Source organism: Cololabis saira, chromosome 4 (genome assembly GCF_033807715.1).
Source record: "Cololabis saira isolate AMF1-May2022 chromosome 4, fColSai1.1, whole genome shotgun sequence".
Classification (NCBI taxonomy): Eukaryota; Metazoa; Chordata; class Actinopteri; order Beloniformes; family Belonidae; genus Cololabis; species Cololabis saira.
In genome coordinates, this window is record NC_084590.1 from 52412908 (window position 1) to 52434598 (window position 21691).

Genomic DNA, 21691 nt, shown 5'->3' on the forward strand with positions numbered 1-21691 from the left:
ATCAGAATCACCTTTATTGGCCAATTTTGAACTTTGCCCAACAAGGAATTTGACTCCAGTTATTTCACTCACTGTACCCAGATTTAAAAATAGAAAACAGTAAATAAACAAATTTGGCACTTATGAACATATATACAATTAATAAACTGAAAGGTGCAGCAGTGTGATGTAGATATGATTATTGGAAGGTGCATTGTTACAGCATATGATAGTGTTACTATAATTACTGTTATTTTTAGGGCCCAAGCACTGACAGTGTGAAAGCCTGATTGTATCTGTAGGATTATTTTTTTCCTCGTTTTTCGACGAAATGAGGGTCTCTTTTCCCCTAAACGTGCCCCATAAGTCACCAAATTTTGCACCAAGCCAGACCTGGTGATAAATGTGATATTTAATGGTTTGCATTAATGGGCGTGGCCTAACGGCTCAACAGCGCCCCCTCAAGCCTTTGTGCCTCAAGCCCCACAATACGGTTTGACGTACATGCACGAAAATCGCTACACACCTGTATCATGTCACAACTTAAAGAAAAGTCTCTTGGCGCCATGGCCCAAACCCAACAGGAAGTCGGTAATTTTGGCGCAGTTTATGCCATTTCTTCAGCCGTTAATACAGCCCGAACCGTAACATGCACCCAGGTGTGTTATACATCAAAATGTGCGTCTCGATGCTGCGATGATGCGCATTACTTTTCTCAGTCAAGAGCGTTACCGTGACGATGATTATCTTCATCTGATTGGTCTATATTTGATGTTCTCAATTTTCTGCCATAACTTGTGAATGGTTTGACATAAAGAGTCATGGTGGTGTCATCGGACTCGGGTTTGAGTCCTTGACCTTCATGGGTGATAATTGCACACCCGAGGGCCCGTTCATCGCTGCTTGCAGCTTTAATTTTATTTGTTTCAGGACTGTACTTGTCTGACCTCTTTGAAAGGTTAAAACACACTCTGATCAAACACTGGGGACGTCATTACATTCACCGATTTAATTGGGAGCGAATGTTCTGGTTCGGTACAGGCATTAGAAATAAAAAGATCAACACCAACCTGCTTGACTTTGTATTAAGCCATGCCAGATTAGCGGTCAAACTCAGGAGAATATCTGCTCATTTTGAAGGGAGGATGGTGGATGTGTGGCTAATATTTTAGATTTGTTTTGAAAAAGGATTTATATCTGATTCTGAAACATGACCCGAAATGAAAAAATGAGTTCATTGATATGTTTGTTGAAGGGAATACTTTAGTTGAAGTAACGGCAGGAGACAGGCTGATGCTCCATTTCTAATTTTGCTTCGGGATCTGCTAACAGTATTAGAATCTGCCTTTTTTTCACTTTGGAAGTATTTTATAGTTTCTGCTTTGAACATAACTGTGTGCAGATGGAAATTTACTTGGAGATTTGAAAGTTATATGGCTTGTTTTTTTTTACTTTGAAAAGTAATGTCTTGATTGTGACGGAGATCAAAGAATGGAATGCAAGAAAAGTTTTTAATGTAAAGTATTTTTTTCATAATAAAAGATTTTAAAAAAATGCGCCCGATCTCGTCTGATCTCTGAAGCTAAGCAGGGTCGGGCCTGGTTAGAACTTGGATGGGAGACCACCTGGGAATACCAGGTGCTGTAAGCTTTTTCAACCAGCAGAGAGCGCTAGAGCTCAATCTACCCACACATGTTTCAACGTGGTAACAGTGACCACTCACATGTAAAGTTCACCTTTATTGTTTCATCATAAAAAGCCAACACTCTGGCCATGCTCTTGAGTGAATCTTTGTGTGTTATTTCACAAACATGAAGCATTTCATTTATAGAAAAACATTGTGTAAGTTAACTCTGAAATATAGTGAGTAGATTTCAAACAATCTCCCGTTGGTCCTGGACTATATTTGCAGAGCCAGCCCAAGATCATATAGTTTGAAACGTCTTAAAACTCCCAATAATTGAATCAGAGGGTCTGCAGATAATCCAGACGTGTTCTCAAAGTTCTAATGTTTTTCCACGTGTAATTTGAATATCTAGGACTTAACTGGGTTTCTGCAGTAACTGCAATCAGAAGCGATCTGATTTTCATCACACGACACAATAATAGACAAAGGGGTAAATCCACAAAGAACAGATTGCGCCCGCAAATAGCGCTGTGAATTGTGCTGCATTTGCGCCTGCAATTTGCCCTGCTTTAAGGTCCTATTCACAAAAGATTTTTCTCTAATGATATACCGGCGCAAACACGCCCATAAAGTTTTGCGGCTGAGTGCAATTTGCCCTTGTCTGAGTAAGTGAGCGGAGCTGTTTCCAGTGTTCTCCATATTTCTGCACACAGATTGGTCCCTAATGAAATCTGCAGAAATAAAAAATAAAGCAAGTGAAAATAAAACGCAGTGAGGCGCAAGGGCGCAATTTCCACTGGGAACAGGGGGGACATGCCCCCCCACTTTTCAAACTCATGCTTTTGCCCCCTGCCCCCCCCTCCCCCCCTCCCCCCCCCCCCCAAGCTTTTTTACAGTTTAAGAACTAACGGTAGGCTCAGCCTGTATTACAAATCATCAGGACACTGTGAAGACGGGACGGCAGCCCGCTCCCCCTCCTCCCTCCGTGCTGCTCAAGGATGATTTATGGTTCCGCGTTAAATCGACGCAGAGCATACGGCGTAGGTTACGCGGCTGGCGCACCGTACAGGGCGCGTCGCCGCGTACCCTACGGCGTAACCTACGGCGTAACCCTATGGCGTAGGCTCTGCGGCGATTTAACGCGGACCATTATTTAGGCATAATTAGGCTTAACTAGTGTGTGCGTATGTGACAGACGTGCATGGGACGATTGTGAAATACGGAAATAACTGTTTTATATGAATTCTAATTCCCAATTACGTAACAATTCCGTATTTCAAGGGACGGGTGGCAAGCCCACCCGTCCAGCTGCATCTCCAGCAGCAGCTGAGAGTCCTGACTGACGCTGAGCTTCACAGGGACACGATCAGCGCTATTTTATTATAAGTCTGATATATGTTGTGATATGTGATGACATTATTAAGCTGTTAAACACACACATTCTAGATTTATATGTTTATATGGTGGAATTGTTTGTAATAAAGCAGCCCCTTTACTGTATGGATGAATCCTGAGCTCCTGTTATTTTTATTTTTAAATCCGAGATAAGTCCACAACCCCACTTGATCTGACTGTGTACAGTCATGTCTGAATGTAGATTTCACCCTTAATATCATTCAGTATCACACAGGCTTGAATGATATTGCAGAGAGAGAGAAACAGAGAGATGGGGAGTGAGGAGTTTGCGCGCAGTTTAATATACACGCTTCTGAAAGACGGTATTTGCTCCACTATTTTTGCGTGTGGCAAATAGCGCTGGCCTTTTTGAATTAGGCGCTTTTTGCAATGAGGCTTATTTGCATAGAAAGGGGGCAATTTTGCGCCGAATGTATGAATATTACCTAATTTGCATGCATGCAAATGGCACCGGCGCAGACTGCCACTATTTGCTTGGCAGCGCAGTTTGTGGAGCAATTCCCCCTTTGCGGGTGCTTTGTGAATTAGACGCTCTCTTTTTGTCTCATTTGCACCGGTTTAGCGGCCGCAAAAGCCGCGCAATCCTTTTGTGGATTTGGCCCAAAGAATGTAATAAATCTGAAAACACAAATATGCAGACTGGAGGTTTGGATCTTCACGTGACTTTCAGCAGGTGGTTAGCATGTAAGGCAAGGGAAGTTTATTTGTATAGCACAATTCAACACAAGGTCATTCAAAGTGCTTTACATCAACATTAAAAGTGGCAAGACACAATTAAACAGTAAATAAAAAATAAAATGAAATAAAATGATAAGAAAAGAGGTCAAATAATAAAAAGCACAGGTTGTTAAAAAGTAAGGGCAGTAGATCCAGCAGGTTCATCTCATTCTTGTAAAAATCTATGTATGACTTCCTCATGCAGTATTCTATGTGACGTCATGAACGACATCACGTGTCTTTGATGACGTTCCGAGGCTGCAGGAAAGAGGATTGGAACGTGTCTGTGAGTCTGATGCTGGAACTGATTTGCTGAAAACGATGATGACACTTATCAAGTTTGCTGTAGCGTTTGTGTTTTCTTCATCTCAACTAAACAACACAAACACCTGCATGCTGTCGTTTGACGAGCGAGTCTCTCGTTAAAGTTTACCAAAACCTGTGAGAAAGAGTTCTGACTTTTGTGAATAAATGTAAAATGATTACCATAGATGACCATTTAGTAGCCCGGGCGTTTAATATGCTAAATCCACTTGGACCCCAGGCGTTTATAAGAACCAGGCGGGTATTTGCAACAGGCTACAATTTATTTTTGCAATGAGCAGCACCAGACCATTACTTACAAAGAACATATGAGATCACCATAAACCACTGGAACTAAAATTGTACACACTGTACACAACACAACACCTCACGACGAGCTCCCGATCACGAATCGTGAGGTCGCAAGAAAATCAAGCGTGTTTGAAATCCTGGTCGCTCCTCGTGAAGGAATCACAGCTGAAGCAGCTGCGACCCGATTTGACTCATCCTTTCACAGAGAGCATGCACAATCTCTGATGTTACATCAAAAACTATTATTTGTAGTTTAAGTTTTGCAAATTCACATTACAAATCATGTTTTAATAGCAAAAAAAAAGAGCGCATTTCCACGTACGGCGCGCGTCGCCGCGTACCCTGCACCGTAGGCTCTGCGTTGGTGTAACTCGGAACCATAAATCAGCTTACGGCGTACCCTGCACCGTAGGCTCTGCGTTGGTGTAACGCAGAACCATAAATCAGCCTTACGGCGTACCCTGCACCGTAGGCTCTGCGTTGGTGTAACGCGGAACCATAAATCAGCCTTACGGCGTACCCTGCACCGTAGGCTCTGCGTTGGTGTAACGCGGAACCATAAATCAGCTAGGCGTACCCTGCACCGTAGGCTCTGCGTTGGTGTAACGCAGAACCATAAATCAGCCTTCAGTGTGTGCGCTGTCTGCTGAACTCTTTTTTCTCTTCTCATTTTGCTGGGACGCCGGGTTCCTCCACCGAGACACAACTTTTGCGGTACGCGTTCTTTGTTGTGTCTAAAAATGATTCGCAGTGCACACACCCAATCAGAAACGGTACAGATATTTTGGGATTTTAATATATAAAAAAATAAAATTAAAAATAATAAAGAATCCCCTCGCCGCTTCACTCCGCTCACATGCTCTGATATACAAAGACAGTTTGTCTGTGTAACGGCGACACACGGAGCTGATCAGAGCAGTATGAACGATACTGTACACAATACAATGCAAATACAGTGTTATTACCAGGTTATTACCGGTAGTCGCCCGGGCGTTTAATTGAACCGGCGTTTATTATGCCAAATGGGCTCGGACCCCCGGCGGCTATTAGAGCACAGGCGCGTATTTGCGCGCGGGCGACTATTTGGTCATCTACGGTATGCAAGTAAAATGATTATGCAAGTAATTTTGGCTGTAGTTTAGACAATCACAATGTAATTTGATATCTAGGAATTAACTGGGTTTCTGCAGTAACTGCAATCAGAAGCGATCTGATTTTCATCACACGACACAATAATAGACAAACAAGGTAATAAATCTGAAAACACAAATATGCTGACTGGATGTTTGGATCTTCACGTGACTTTCAGCAGGTGGTTAGCATGTAAGGCAAGGCAAGTTTATTTGTATAGCACAATTCAACACAAGGTAATTCAAAGGGCTTAACATCAACATTAAAAGCGGCAAGACACAATTAAACAGTAAATAACAAATAAAATGAAATAAAATGATAAGAAAAGAGGTAAAATACTATTACAATTACCTATTACTATTACCAATACTATTTATTAAACGACAAAGAGACAGGCTGGAATGCAGGAGGCTGGCAGGCAGGAGTTTGTTCCAGGAATGGTGGTCTGGTTCTTGGGTGTGTGCTGCTGCCTGTCAGTCCGTGTCCAGGCCTGGAGGTCTGGCTCCGGGGACGACCCCTGATCTAAGCCCCGTTCAGCTGGGCTCTCCTTCCCGCAAGCCTCTGGTCCAGCTGGTCCAGGGTCTCTCGGTCTCCTCCACCGTCCCAAACACCCCTTGGACCCCATGCTCAAACACCCAGCTCACCAGCCCAACCCGGGGGTCTTCGGCAGATTTGTGTCCGGGAATGGTGCACCGTCCTCGGCCTCGCTGGCGGACAGGTGCCCCCTCGTCCCTGGAGGAAAAAAATCGAAGATACTCCGATTTACACCAATCTTTACACACTTATAGGCACCTATAGGTTGATGTTAAATGTGGGGTATAGGCTTTGAGGACCTCACGGTTCCCCAGATATAGCCTATAACATTTTCTTTACACTTTACTACAAACCTATTTCATTGTGTTCCAAATGCTCTGAAACGTGCTCTAAACCACTTTCTGGAAGAACTTTCTCAGTCGTGGCACTTGGTACTTTTCTCCATTCGTGGTCCGCCTCCATGTTTGTTCTGAAGGTCCCACGTGGTGCTCGCTCCCGGTTCATAATACGAGTCCGAGACCACCAGTAGAGAGTTTAGATATTCTGGAGGGTAGAACGGCGTCATTTGGCCCTAGTTTTGACCGCTAAATCGCTCGGGTCGGGACTTCCAGCCGAGGACCCGTGATCGACGAACAAGTGTCCGATAACGGTACGCCTTTCTCGGACTCGGTCGGCTGGAAGTCCCGGTCCTCGGCCTGGTTTTCATGAATTTTAGAGGACCTCCAGCGGGGTCTGTGGGACCCCAAAGACGCTCATCCACGGTTGTTTCACCTCTCCAGCACCTTCCAGGGCTGTGAAACCAGCAATCAGCCTGTGTGTGCAGGACCTCACAAACTGTCCAAACTGTCCAAAAACACATTATTATGAACCATTTCCCAGTGTGTTTTAGTGTCCTGACACGTGTTTTGAACCACTGACTGCGTAAACAGCCGAGGATGACACTTTGTCTTTGTTTTCTTTAGATCAGAATCTCAGGTCATGGTATGGCTCTCTCGGTCCGGTTCTGGGTCCGTCTGCCTCCGGGGACGACCCCCGCGGTCTCAGCGCCACTTGGCAATGGATCTAAGCCCCGTGATGCTCGGCGGGCCTCCCCGCGAGCCTCTGGTCCAGCTGGTCTGGGGTCTCTCGGAACCTCTCGGCCTCCTCCTCCGTCGGGGAACGCTCACCGACCCGATGCTCACCGTCCCAAACACCCCTGGACCCCATGCTCAAACACCCAGCTCACCGGCCGAACCCGGTGGTCTTCGGCAGATTTGTTTCCTGAAATCGTGCGCCGTCCTCGGCCTTGCTGGCTGACAAGTGCCCCCTCGTCCCTGGAGGAAAAAAATCGAAGATACTCCGATTTACACCAATCTTTACACACTTATAGGCACCTATAGGATGATGTTAAATCTGGGGTATAGGCTTTGAGGACCTCACGGTTCCCCAGATATAGCCTATAACATTTTCTTTACACTTTACTACAAACCTATTTCATTGTGTTCCAAATGCTCTGGAACGTGCTCTAAACCACTTTCTGGAAGAACTCTTTCGGACGTGGCACTTTGTACTTTTCTCCATTCGTGGTCCGACTCCATGTTTGTTCTGAAGGTCCCACGTGGTGCTCGCTCACGGTTCATAATACGAGTCCGAGAACACCAGGAGAGAGTTTAGAATATTCTGGAGGGTAGAACGGCGTCGTTTGGCCCGAGTTTTGACCGCTAAATCGCTCGTGTCGGGACTTCCAGCCAAGGACCGGTGATCGAGAAACAAGTGTCCGATAACGGTGCGCATTTCTCGGACTCGGTCGGCTGGAAGTCCCGGTCCTCGGCCCGGTTGTCATGAATTTTAGAGGACCTCCAGCGGGGTCTGTGGGACTCCAAAGACGCTCATCCACGGATGTTACCGCTCTTCAGCACCTTCCAGGGCTGAGAAACGAGCCATCAGCCTGTGTGTGCAGGACCTCACAAACTGTCCAAACTGTCCCAAAAAACATTATTATGAACAATTTCCCAGTGTGTTTTAGTGTCCTGACACGTGTTTTGAACCACTGACTGCGTAAACAGCCGAGGATGACACTTTGTCTTGTTTTCTTTCGATCAGAAGCTCAGAGCATGGTATTGCTCTCTCGGTCCGGTTCTGGGTCCGTCTGCCTCCGGGGACGACCCCCGCGGTCTCAGCACCACTTGGCAGCGGATCTAAGCCCTGCGATGCTCGGCGGGCCTCCCCGCGAGCCTCTGGTCCAACTGGTCCAACCCGGGGGTCTTCGGCGGATTTGTGTCCGGGAATGGTGCGCCGTCCTCGGCCTCACTGGCTGACAGGTGCCCCCTCGTCCCTGGAGGAAAAAAGTCAAAGATACTCCGATTTAAACCAAACTTTATACACTTATAGGCACCTATAAGATAATGTTAAAAATGCGGTATTGGCTTCCAGAACCTCACGGTGCCCCATATATAGTCTATAACGTTTTCTTTACACTTTACTACAAACCTATTTCATTTGATTTGATTTGTTTATTTGCACAACATAAAAAAACTGTATAAAAGTTGAAATGAACATAAAAGCATGAAAATATGTGCAGGTGAGAAAGGAATCCCTAAATGGGCTTATTCAAATGTCTCACCAAGAAAATACATTGTATTGAAATAATAGCAAGAACAAAAAACAAAAAACAAAAAAACAGCGTTCCAAAAAGATGGATATAAACAGACAATTTCTCAGTTGAGTGAGTGCGTGTGCTTGCATGTGAGCATGCACATGTGTGTTTGTGTGTGTGTGTGTGTGTGTGTGTGCGGGTGTATGGGCACGTGCAGAAGTGAGTCCACATTAAGTGGACGCACTTCTAGACGCTTGATCCATAAGGCTGGTCTTCAATCTCTGTTTAAAACTACTAATAGACAGTGAAGATTTAGCAATACGTATATGAGAATTCCAGAGAGAGGAACCTCTGTCTTTGATGGAGAACTGACTGCTATTGGTACGACTGAATGAAGAATGGAGATCCTCAAATTGTCTGGTATTATAGTTATGAATTTGTGAATTGGTGTTAAAAAATCTTTGAAAGTACTTGGAAGTATATTTGCAAGATAAGTGCATTTGTAAATGAAAGCACATGATTGGAGTATGTTAATATCATAGATGGATAATACATTAAATTTTTTAAACAAAGGGGCAGATGGGGCCAAATAGGAAGCAGAAGTAGCTATTCTTACAAACTTCTTTTGAGTAATGAGTAATTTGTGTAAATTTGATGAATATGTACTTGCCCAAACAATGTTATCATAAATGAGATAAGGATAAATTAAACTGTAATAAAGAGTAACGAGACAAACCTGATGGACCAAACCTCTGATTCTTCTGATGATACCAAGGGATCTAGAGATTTTGTTAGTTACAGAATGTATAAGCTCTTTCAAGGACAAATTCTCATCCACAAAGACACCTAGAAATTTGGTGGATGAAACCTGATTGATTGTAATACCACCAATAGAAATCTTAGCTTTTTGCGGACAATATTTTTCGTTTTTACTTGCAAATACAATAAAATTAGATTTGTTAACATTTAACGACAATTTATTTGCAAGGAACCATTTTGAAAGCATTGCTATACCAGAATTAGCTTGCTCAATAAGTGAATCAAAATTTCTGTGAGTTATAATTGGTATCATCAGCAAATAAGATTGGTGTAAAGGATGAAGATACAGTAGCCAGGTCATTTACATAAATGAGAAATAAAAGGGGTCCTAGTATTGATCCCTGAGGGACTCCACATGACATCTTAACATTGGAAGAAAAACAACCGCTGGCATGCACATGTTGTTCGCGGTTATGAACATAACTTGACAACCATTTCAAAGTAATATGATGGAAACCATAATGATGTAATTTGTCAAGTAATATAGTATAATCTACAGTATCAAAGGCTTTGGAAAGATCTATGAAAATGCCAAGAGCAAATTCTTTATTATTAATAGCAGTATATATTCTTTCCACCAGTTGTAATAGGGCCATATCTGTGGATATTGTCCAAATTGTTTCCAAATGCTCTGAAACGTGCTCAAAACCAGTTTCTGGAAGAACTTTCTCGGACGTGGCACTTAGTACTTCTCTCCATTCGTGGTCCGCCTCCATGTTTGTTCTGAAGGTCCCACGTGGTGCTCGCTCACGGTTCATAATACGAGTCTGAGACCACCAGGAGAGAGTTTAGAATATTCTGGAGGGGTTGAACGGCGTCGTTCGGCTCGAGTTTTGACCGCTAAATCGCTCGTGTCGGGCGATCCGTCCATCCGTCCATCATAAAGGGAAATAATGCACCCGGACACCAAAATATGCATGCCATGTCGTTGACCCATATAGTGTTCATGAGCCTACTGTCATTGGCTCTGAGAGGCAGTTTGGAAGTGCTTATTGCAGTATGTTGTTGTTATCTTGGTTGCGAGTGAGTCCTGAGACGAATGCGTTAAAGCTTCTCTGGACCTGTTGAACCATTTTGGCTGAACAGGGGCATCAAGCCGGCCTGTCCGAACTGCAGTTTGTTGCCACAAGGGTTGCGTTTCTGGGTCATGTCATTTCGGGGGAGGGCAGATCCCTCTCACCTGGCAGAATTACGGCCATTCAAAAGGAGAAACGCCAGAACTGATCATTAAGAAACAAATGATGTAAATTCTGGACTCCACCAGGTATTGTCGACGGTGGGTCTCGCATTATGCGGAAATTGAGGCACCATTGGCAGCAATTGCCCATGGAGAAGGCCTACAAACATCAGACCCTGGTACCTGGACTGACGAGGCTGACGACGCCTTCACTGACCTGAAACTGACGTTACAGACGCCTCCACTACCTGGACTGCCTGACTGTTCACGACTTTTCGTCCAGACTGTGGACGAAAAGGGGGGTTACATGACTTCAAGTGCTACAGCAAGTTCTTAACCCTTACCCTTTTGCCAACAGCGGATGATGGAGAACCACTCGCAACGCTAACATCCATTTGTTCCCCAAGACCTGAATTTGAGTGATGATGCTGTTGTAATGATGTTGTCTTTGTTCCCCAAGACCTGAATTTGAGTGAGGTTGCAATTGACAATGCTGACTTTGATCTTTTTTGTTGTTGGTTCTGCTTCCAGGGCTCCTGCTACGTGAGTTAACATTGCAGGTTTTGCTTTTGGGGCTTTTGTCCCCGATACGTTTTTTTTATTTTTCCACGGGTAGACCCATAGCGCCTCACGTGGATACAATGTTCCTGCCTACACAAATTGCTGTGTGTAAATGTGATGATCACACTAACAATCTGATTTTGTCTCTCAATGAAATGTTCAAGCTGACGCAGCTGCAAAAGATACTGCGTCCAAACAACCCTTGTCTCTCAAAGTACGATCTGTCTCCCTGCTACTTCCGTCCTCGGCTGTGACCTCGGTTGAGATTGGTGAATTGTAACTAAGGGCTTTGCACACTGAAATATGGTCCTGGGAGGATGCGGACTGCAGGGTAATTAACAGGGTGTGAATGGGGCCCGACGGCCGGCCATGTCTCCCCAAGAATTTTTTCCCTCACTTTGCTTAATTGACACACGGTTTCATGTGTCAAGGGGTGGGGGATGGTGAGTGAAATACGCAATAGGAGTGAATATGAAGACACAACTCGCCCCCACCAGACAGACGTTTCAACATTTGCAGATGGATTTCATTGAACTTACACCCAGTGAAGGCAAAAAGTTTGTTTTTGGTTATCATTTGCATGTTTTCTAAATGGATTGAAGCTTTTCCCACAACAAGACAGGACTCCGCCGCAGTGGCCAAGGCTTTGATGAACCTGACAATTCCCAGGGATTCCCGGGGGATTCTGGCGAAAAAATCAGTTCAGACAATGGCGCTCCGTTTGTGAGCGCGGCACTGAAACAGGTCGGTGAGTACATGGGCGTAGATATACGACAACATTGCGCCTACCACCCAGCCTAATGTGGTGCTAATGTGGCGCGCCAGAGAAGCAAAAATGGCCTGAGCCCCTTTGAAATCCTGTTTCAAGAGACCTTTAAACAGGGATTGGGCCCGTTTAAGAGGCAGCAGCAAGAAACGGGCCTTTGTGAAGACGAAATGTTACGATATTGTGCAACCTTGTCGTCTGTTTTGTCTGATATCAACAAGCAGGTTAAGGCGGCCCTCCCCAAACCGGCAGAGACGAAACTCCATGACCTCGGAGTGGAGACTACATCATGGTCAAAGACTTCAGACGTAAACACTGGAAAGCTCGGAGGTGGAACAGACCGTTCCAAGTGCTTCTGGTGACGGAGACAGCAGTCGAGGTTGCAGAGAGACGTACCACGTGGATCCACGCCAGCCACTGCCGACGGGTTCCTGATCCACGCGCACGCCATGCACCTGATCGAGAGGCCACGGCCGTACCATCCCCTTAGGCGGCTCGGATGCGGCCTAAGGGTGGCGACCAGCGTCCTGCTGGTCGTCTCCATAGGGGTGAGGTTGCTTCTGCTGCTGTTGGAGAGCCTGCACGATCACACGTCACAGACCAACTGCACGACAATCTCACCTCCCCCTGACCACGATTCTGAGGCGGCACCTACCCCTCTTTGGCTGGTGAGAAGGGCTGCTGTTAACACGACCAACATGACCAACACGGCGTTGCAGCTACAGGACAACATATGGTTCCGTACCATGACCACTGTGACGAGGCAGCTGACCAACGAGATCGATGTGACACATGTTGTCGGACACCTGAATGAATTGTTGCATTTGCAGAGGAGGTCCTTGTTTTCCATTTCAGGGTTAACAGACTCCGAGCCTTCACTAAACCTGCCTTGTGAAACGGACCCCAGGTCTCTTGACCCCCGGTCGAGCCGACCCCACACGAGTGAACGTATAACATATTACCATCAAAACAAACGTGTAACAGTTTACCATCAAAACAACAGTGTAACATTTTACCATCAAAACAAACGTGTAACATTTTACCATCAAAACAACAGTGTAACATTTTACCATCAAAACAACAGCAAACAAAATTTTACCATCAAAACAACAGCAAACAAAATTTTACCATCAAAACAACAGCAAACAAAATTTTACCATCAAAACAACAGCAAACAAAATTGACTGTAAGGATGGACTGGAATGCCGAGCAAAAAATAAATAAAACTAAAACGTTCTACCGGAACCTGACAGTAAATAGTGTGTGAATTCAGGTCGAATCCATTTCACTTCTAGTCCATTTATATCACCTCATCTTATTTGTACCTCATTTTTAATTAACCGGGAATGAGGCGTACCAGTCTGGCATGTGATGCAAGAGTTTTCCTGCTGCAGAATAAACAAAAAGTCCCCTGCAACAATGTTCTAACAGCCGAAAGTATTATAATGAAGCCTTTAACTCACTAACAGTTCGGCATGAGTAAAATTACCGATACTTATTTAATTTTACAATTTTTTTCACGTAACTTGAAGTTCTTTATTCATTAATAACCACGTCTGAGAAGATTCTAATCACGGGCAAGCAGCTACAACAGCATTGGGGTGTGTACCCACACGTCATGAATAACCTCACCTGACACAATACTCAATTCCAACGTCTATTAATAAATTACGTTGTAATCTTAAATCATAATCTAATCTTAAACAGACAAGTGCTGATTTCCCTTCCCTTCGGACATTAAACATAAAATCCAGACCTATTAAATGAAAAACAAGGTTCTTGTGTGTATGTGTATTTAGTATTCAGGTGCTCACGTGTTCTGCAGACTTCACAGCGGCCTCCGCGTGTCCACCGGACACCTCACCGGCTCTCCTCGCCACCCCTAGCCAGTCCGGCCCCCCTTTTCGCGTGGGCCCTCAATGTGTTCTGCCCCCCCGTTGCACTCTTTCAGCCTTTTGCAGCAATAGTCTCACAATTTTCCTGGCGAAACGCAGGCTTTCTGCGAGTCAAAAATGTCCTTGAGACAGCCAGTCTTCCCAGCACTTTTCCTCATCTCTCCGATGGGTGAAACGGGTGAAGATGGGGGAGGGGTTCTCCCACGGGTGGGGTTGGGGGCAGTGGGGGGCAAACGGACGCAGCTGGTTGAAGTCCAGGCGCTGGTGAGCTCTGCCTGAGGTCCCGGCGCTAGTTGGGGGGGCGGGTGGGGCGGGGGGCGCAGAGTCCAGACCGGGTCCAGGTTCACGCACTGGGGCACAGTCTGTTTGGGTGTCTGCCTCACTCAGCAACATCTAAATCTATCTAAATTTGTTTTTCATTTTTCTTTTTAGCGAGTGATAACTGGTCTAACCTGCAAAGCCTCCAGCTGCTTAAAGCTCAGGCTTCCTGTTTCTCGTGTTTTCTTTATTTTGGGAATTTAAGTTGTCTGACCCACAGCTCCGACAAAGGTTGTGGGTTCTATTCTTTTCCATAATTAACTATCATATATCTCACATTTAGTGCTGAAAAATCTGGTCCTTCGGAAAAATTACTCCCAGAAGGCTTATTGAAAAACTGGCCTCCAGAACTGATTATTTGATCCTCTCAGACGTGTTGCGAGTCTAAATTTTCAGAAGGAGAGAAAAAAAAAAAAAAAACACAAAAAAAAAACAACACCATGGCTAACCAAGGTCTTCCGCTTATCAGGGTTTGTGACGTCACAACAGCCGGAAACACTCGCACAGCTCTTTCACAGAGAAAGTTGGATTAAAAATATATTAGAAAAAGTCACGGTTCAGATTTGACTGGAGTCCTGCATCTTTTAAATCCTACCAGGTATACTTCGGATTACCCACTTAACTCAAACCGGATTCTAGACGCAGAAGCCCACGACATAATCAACAGGAAAACATTCCAACTCCAATTATTTCTCAAAATTATTTGTTATCCTCCAGACAGTCAAGATTGTTAGCCAGACATTAACAGACAGCTCAGAGCACAAACACAAATCCTCCGACTCCTTCTAGGATTGGATGAGGCATCCTAGCCGCCCCCAGACCCCGTCTGGCCCACTCGGATTCCCCGAATCCAGAGCCCTCAAGTTCCCGACTTGAAGTAGTCTCCCTCTCAAACCACGGCTACAGAAGCACTCGTGATCCGTCACGTCTGGCGACCTACAGCTGATGTCGCACCGAAGAGCGGGTCTTTTCCTCTCGCAAACTAAATGGGGTCCCAGTAACAAACAGCCCAGGTACTCAGACCCTGGCTTAAACAGCCCAGGGGCTTTTCCTCTCGCAAACTGAATAGGGTCCCAATAACAAACAGCCCAGGTACTCAGACCCCAGCTGGACCAGCACAGGGGCTTTCCTCTCGCAAACTGAATGGGGTCCCGTTACAGCCCAGGTACTCAGACCCCGGCTGGACCAGCCCTCCCCGGTACCAAATACTTGGACTACTGGCAACATCAGCTGAATAGGCAGAGAGGAGACGTTAGCGCGCACCTTATTTCGGCCGTTTTCTTTCCAAAAACTCACCCAAAAGAACAGCGAGGCGTTTCTGAAGCCACCGGGTTCGTTCGACCCCAGTCGGTGCGGGGACCTTCCCAACCCCCCTCCGGACGAGAGGCCCTCACTCGACCTTCACTTGATGGGGGAGTACGAGGTTGTTGCATGCTTAAAACACCTTCGATTCCGGAGGAGAGAAGGAAAAAATCCGGCACAGATGAGGTCCCTTCGTGGTCGCCAAATTGTGGTGGCAAAAATTGTTGTTCAAAAAGAATGTCAGGACACCTCAGCTGTCTTTCGAAGATTTAATGAAAAGAGGACAAACATTCAATTGAACGGAGCCACACAGTCCAACCGGTCACATGAACCGACAGTCCTGAGTGCGCTGAAGAAGATTATAGACAGGTTATTTTATACTCTGGAGCTGGAAAAGACAAAACATCACCCATCACCCTGGCAACCATGCCAGGCCACTGTGTCAAAGGAACATGACCTCGGCATAGGAATGAAAACAGGCAACAGACAGTGTTATACCAAAATTTTCCATTACAACTTCCAGCTGAGGACCGGTGATCGATGAACAAGTGTCCGATAATGGTGCGCCTTTCTCGGACTTGGTCGGCTGGAAGTCCCGGTCCTCGGCCTGGTTGTCATGAATTTTAGAGGACCTCCAGCGGGGTCTGTGGGACCCCAAAGACGCTCATCCACGGTTGTTTCACCTATCCAGCACCTTCCAGGGCTGAGAAACCAGCCATCAGCCTGTGTGTGCAGGACCTCACAAACTGTCCAAACTTTCCAAAAACAAATTATTTTGAACAATTTCCCAGTGTGTTTTAGTGTCCTGACACGTGTTTTGAAGCACTGACTGCGTAAACAGCCGAGGATGACACGTTGTCTTTGTTTTCTTTAGATCAGAAGCTCAGGGCATGGTCTGGCTCTCTCGGTCCGGTTCTGGGTCCATCTGCCTCCGGGGACGACCCCCGCGGTCTCAGCGCCACTTGGCAGTGGATCTAAGCCCCGTGATGCTCGGCGGGCCTCCCCGCGAGCCTCTTGTCCAGCTGGTCCGGGGTCTCTCTGAACCTCTTAGCTTCCTCCTCCGTCGGGGAACGCTCACCGACCCGATGCTCACCGTCCCAAACACCCCCTGGACCCCATGCTCAAACACCCAGCTCACCGGCCCAACCCGGGGGTCTTCGGCGGATTTATGTCCGGGAATGGTGCGCCGTCCTCGGCCTTGCTGGGTGACAGGTGCCCCGTCGTCCCTGGAGGAAAAAAGTCAAAGATACTCAGATTTACACCAAACTTTACACACTTATAGGCACCCATAGGATGATGTTAAAAATGGGGTATAGGCTTCCAGGACCTCACGGTTCCTCAAATATAGCCTATAACATTTTTATTACACTTTACTACAAACCTATTTCATTGTGTTGAAAATGCTCTGAAACGTGCTCTAAACCACTTTCTGGAAGAACTCTTTCGGACGTGGCACTTCGTACTTTCCCCGTTCGTTGTCCGCCTCCATGTTTGTTCTGAAGGTCCCACGTGGTGCTCGCTCACGGTTCATAATACGAGTCCGAGACCACCATTTGTTATCCTCCAGACAGTCAAGATTGTTAGCCAGACATTAACAGACAGCTCAGAGCACAAACACAAATCCTCCGACTCCTTCTAGGATTGGATGAGGCATCCTAGCCGCCCCCAGACCCCGTCTGGCCCACTCGGATTCCCCGAATCCAGAGCCCTCAAGTTCCCGACTTGAAGTAGTCTCCCTCTCAAACCACGGCTACAGAAGCACTCGTGATCCGTCACGTCTGGCGACCTACAGCTGATGTCGCACCGAAGAGCGGGTCTTTTCCTCTCGCAAACTAAATGGGGTCCCAGTAACAAACAGCCCAGGTACTCAGACCCTGGCTTAAACAGCCCAGGGGCTTTTCCTCTCGCAAACTGAATAGGGTCCCAATAACAAACAGCCCAGGTACTCAGACCCCAGCTGGACCAGCACAGGGGCTTTCCTCTCGCAAACTGAATGGGGTCCCGTTACAGCCCAGGTACTCAGACCCCGGCTGGACCAGCCCTCCCCGGTACCAAATACTTGGACTACTGGCAACATCAGCTGAATAGGCAGAGAGGAGACGTTAGCGCGCACCTTATTTCGGCCGTTTTCTTTCCAAAAACTCACCCAAAAGAACAGCGAGGCGTTTCTGAAGCCACCGGGTTCGTTCGACCCCAGTCGGTGCGGGGACCTTCCCAACCCCCCTCCGGACGAGAGGCCCTCACTCGACCTTCACTTGATGGGGGAGTACGAGGTTGTTGCATGCTTAAAACACCTTCGATTCCGGAGGAGAGAAGGAAAAAATCCGGCACAGATGAGGTCCCTTCGTGGTCGCCAAATTGTGGTGGCAAAAATTGTTGTTCAAAAAGAATGTCAGGACACCTCAGCTGTCTTTCGAAGATTTAATGAAAAGAGGACAAACATTCAATTGAACGGAGCCACACAGTCCAACCGGTCACATGAACCGACAGTCCTGAGTGCGCTGAAGAAGATTATAGACAGGTTATTTTATACTCTGGAGCTGGAAAAGACAAAACATCACCCATCACCCTGGCAACCATGCCAGGCCACTGTGTCAAAGGAACATGACCTCGGCATAGGAATGAAAACAGGCAACAGACAGTGTTATACCAAAATTTTCCATTACAACTTCCAGCTGAGGACCGGTGATCGATGAACAAGTGTCCGATAATGGTGCGCCTTTCTCGGACTTGGTCGGCTGGAAGTCCCGGTCCTCGGCCTGGTTGTCATGAATTTTAGAGGACCTCCAGCGGGGTCTGTGGGACCCCAAAGACGCTCATCCACGGTTGTTTCACCTATCCAGCACCTTCCAGGGCTGAGAAACCAGCCATCAGCCTGTGTGTGCAGGACCTCACAAACTGTCCAAACTTTCCAAAAACAAATTATTTTGAACAATTTCCCAGTGTGTTTTAGTGTCCTGACACGTGTTTTGAAGCACTGACTGCGTAAACAGCCGAGGATGACACGTTGTCTTTGTTTTCTTTAGATCAGAAGCTCAGGGCATGGTCTGGCTCTCTCGGTCCGGTTCTGGGTCCATCTGCCTCCGGGGACGACCCCCGCGGTCTCAGCGCCACTTGGCAGTGGATCTAAGCCCCGTGATGCTCGGCGGGCCTCCCCGCGAGCCTCTTGTCCAGCTGGTCCGGGGTCTCTCTGAACCTCTTAGCTTCCTCCTCCGTCGGGGAACGCTCACCGACCCGATGCTCACCGTCCCAAACACCCCCTGGACCCCATGCTCAAACACCCAGCTCACCGGCCCAACCCGGGGGTCTTCGGCGGATTTATGTCCGGGAATGGTGCGCCGTCCTCGGCCTTGCTGGGTGACAGGTGCCCCGTCGTCCCTGGAGGAAAAAAGTCAAAGATACTCAGATTTACACCAAACTTTACACACTTATAGGCACCCATAGGATGATGTTAAAAATGGGGTATAGGCTTCCAGGACCTCACGGTTCCTCAAATATAGCCTATAACATTTTTATTACACTTTACTACAAACCTATTTCATTGTGTTGAAAATGCTCTGAAACGTGCTCTAAACCACTTTCTGGAAGAACTCTTTCGGACGTGGCACTTCGTACTTTCCCCGTTCGTTGTCCGCCTCCATGTTTGTTCTGAAGGTCCCACGTGGTGCTCGCTCACGGTTCATAATACGAGTCCGAGACCACCAGGAGACTTTAGAATATTCTGGAGGGTAGAACGGCGTCATTTGGCCCGAGTTTTGACCGCTAAATCGCTCGGGTCGGGACTTCCAGCCGAGGACCGGTGATCGACGAACAAGTGTCCGATAACGGTGCGCCTTTCTCGGACTCGGTCGGCTGGATGTCCCGGTCCTCGGCCCGGTTGTCATTAATTTTAGAGGACCTCCAGGCGGGGTCTTTGGGACCCCAAAGACGCTCATCCACGGTTGTTTCACCTCTCCAGCACCTTCCAGGGCTGAGAAACCAGCCACCAGCCTGTGTGTGCAGGACCTCACAAACTGTCCAAACTGTCAAAAAACACATTATTATGAACAATTTCCCAGTGTGTTTTAGTGTTCTGACACGTGTTTTGAACCACTGACTGCGTAAACAGTTTTGACCGCTAAATCGCTCGGGTCGGGACTTCCAGCCCAGGACCGGTGATCGAAGAACAAGTGTCCGATAACGGTGCGCCGTTCTCGGACTCGGTCGGCTTGAAGTCCCGGTCCTCGGCCCGGTTGTCATTAATTTTAAAGGACCTCCAGCGGGGTCTCTGGGACCCCAAAGACGCTCATCCACAGTTGTTTCACCTCTCCAGCACCTTCCAGAGCTGTGAAACCAGCCATCAGCCTGTGTGTGCAGGACCTCACAAACTGTCCAAACTGTCCAAAAACACATTATTATGAACAATTTACCAGTGTGTTTTAGTGTCCTGACACGTGTTTTGAACCACTGACTGCGTAAACAGCCGAGGATGACACTTTGTCTTGTTTTCTTTCGATCAGAAGCTCAGGTCATGGTATTGCTCTCTCGGTCCGGTTCTGGGTCCGTCTGCCTCCGGGGACGACCCCCGCGGTCTCAGCATCACTTGGTAGCGGATCTAAGCCACGCGATGCTCGGCTGGCCTCCCCGCGAGCCTCTGGTCCAGCTGGTCCGGGGTCTCTCTGAACCTCTCGGCCTCCTCCTCCGTCGGGGAACGCTCACCGACCCGACACTCACCGTCCCAAACACCCCTGGACCCCATGCTCAAACACCCAGCTCACCGGCCGAACCCGGGGGTCTTCGGCGGATTTGTGTCCGGGAATGGTGCGCCGTCCTCGGCCTCGCTGGCTGACAGGTGCCCCCTCGTCCCTGGAGGAAAAAAAGTTAAAGATTCTCTGATTTACACCAAACTTTATACACACAGACACAGACGCAGACACAGGTGCAGACACAGGTGCATATGTCGCGGCTGACAGCGACTGAACTATGATTTTAACAGTTTTTTTTATCAGAAACATTGTGGACAGTGAACTGTGTGTGTGTGGGAGAGCATTGAACTGGGACTTGGCTGTCAATTGCACAGGGGTGGGTGTGTCTTCCCTTGTGCTCTGTTCACAGGTGAAGCGAATCCTGCAATCAGGGCTCTCAGGTGGACAGCGGTGATTAAAAAGAGGAAACAGATGCGGCAGAGAGGACGCACGGCAGAGAAGCCAAGGTGCTGGAGGCTGGACGCAGACGGAGATTCCTGCTCGCCTTCCCGGACGTGGACAGGACCCCCGGCTTGATCACCGCATCTGTTTGGGAACATCGCTCTCTATTTACCCACATAGAGGGACGGTCTACCCTGGAGCTTGAGAACCAGTGAGTTTTAACTTCTCATGATTCAGTCCACTGATCGCACTCTTTTCCTGCCTTTCAGCCTGGTTTGACTGGCCGACGCTGCTTCTCTCCTGACGTTGAGAGTCTGCCGGACCCCACCCCCTCACCTGCCGGACTGATCCCACATCTGCTTTCCTGGTGCGGGACGCCAGAGCTCCCCCAGCGCCCGCAGCCAGGCGCGCAGAGACTGTAGGCCCTGGGCGGGCCAGTACAGACTGTTGGCTCATTGTATGGCCACGGGTTTTTACCACTGACTTTTATCATAGAGTTTTACTTATTGTCCTTTTTAATATATTGTCTCGGCTGAGCATTTTTAATTCTTATTCGTTTTAGGTGCCACTGACTGACATCATTATCTGGGGGATACGAGGTTTGATTGTAGGAGGCGGGGTTGAAGGGGTTTGGGGCCACCATAGACGTTTCCCGAGACCTGCTTTTAACGGTGTTGCGTGTGTGTGTTTTGGGAACTTTTGTCGAGTTACCATTGGTGGATGCCTTGATCCTTGCTGTGATCCTTTGGTTCTGAGATTGCTTCCTTGCAGTGCAGTGGTGTATCTAGGTCTCGGTCTAATTCCGGTGGCCAAGCTATTTAATTTGAGCCCCCTCCTCCCGTTGTTGATTTTAATATTATTGGTTGCAGATCTTAACCCCCAGTTTTCTTTTACTCCAGTGAGCCGAAAACATTTTACTTGTGTTGTTCACTATTGAATAAAGTGTTGTAACCTTCCACTTGCCTCTGTGGTCTATTGGGGATCGAAAAGAACCTACCGATTGTGACACATACGCAGGTGCAGACACAGGTACAAACTGAGCGACTGCAGGAGGACGTCTGTCAAAAGGTGCAGGAAAAGTGTTGGTGTAAAATCCCCCGGGGCTGCAACACGGTTTAATAAACGTTAACAAG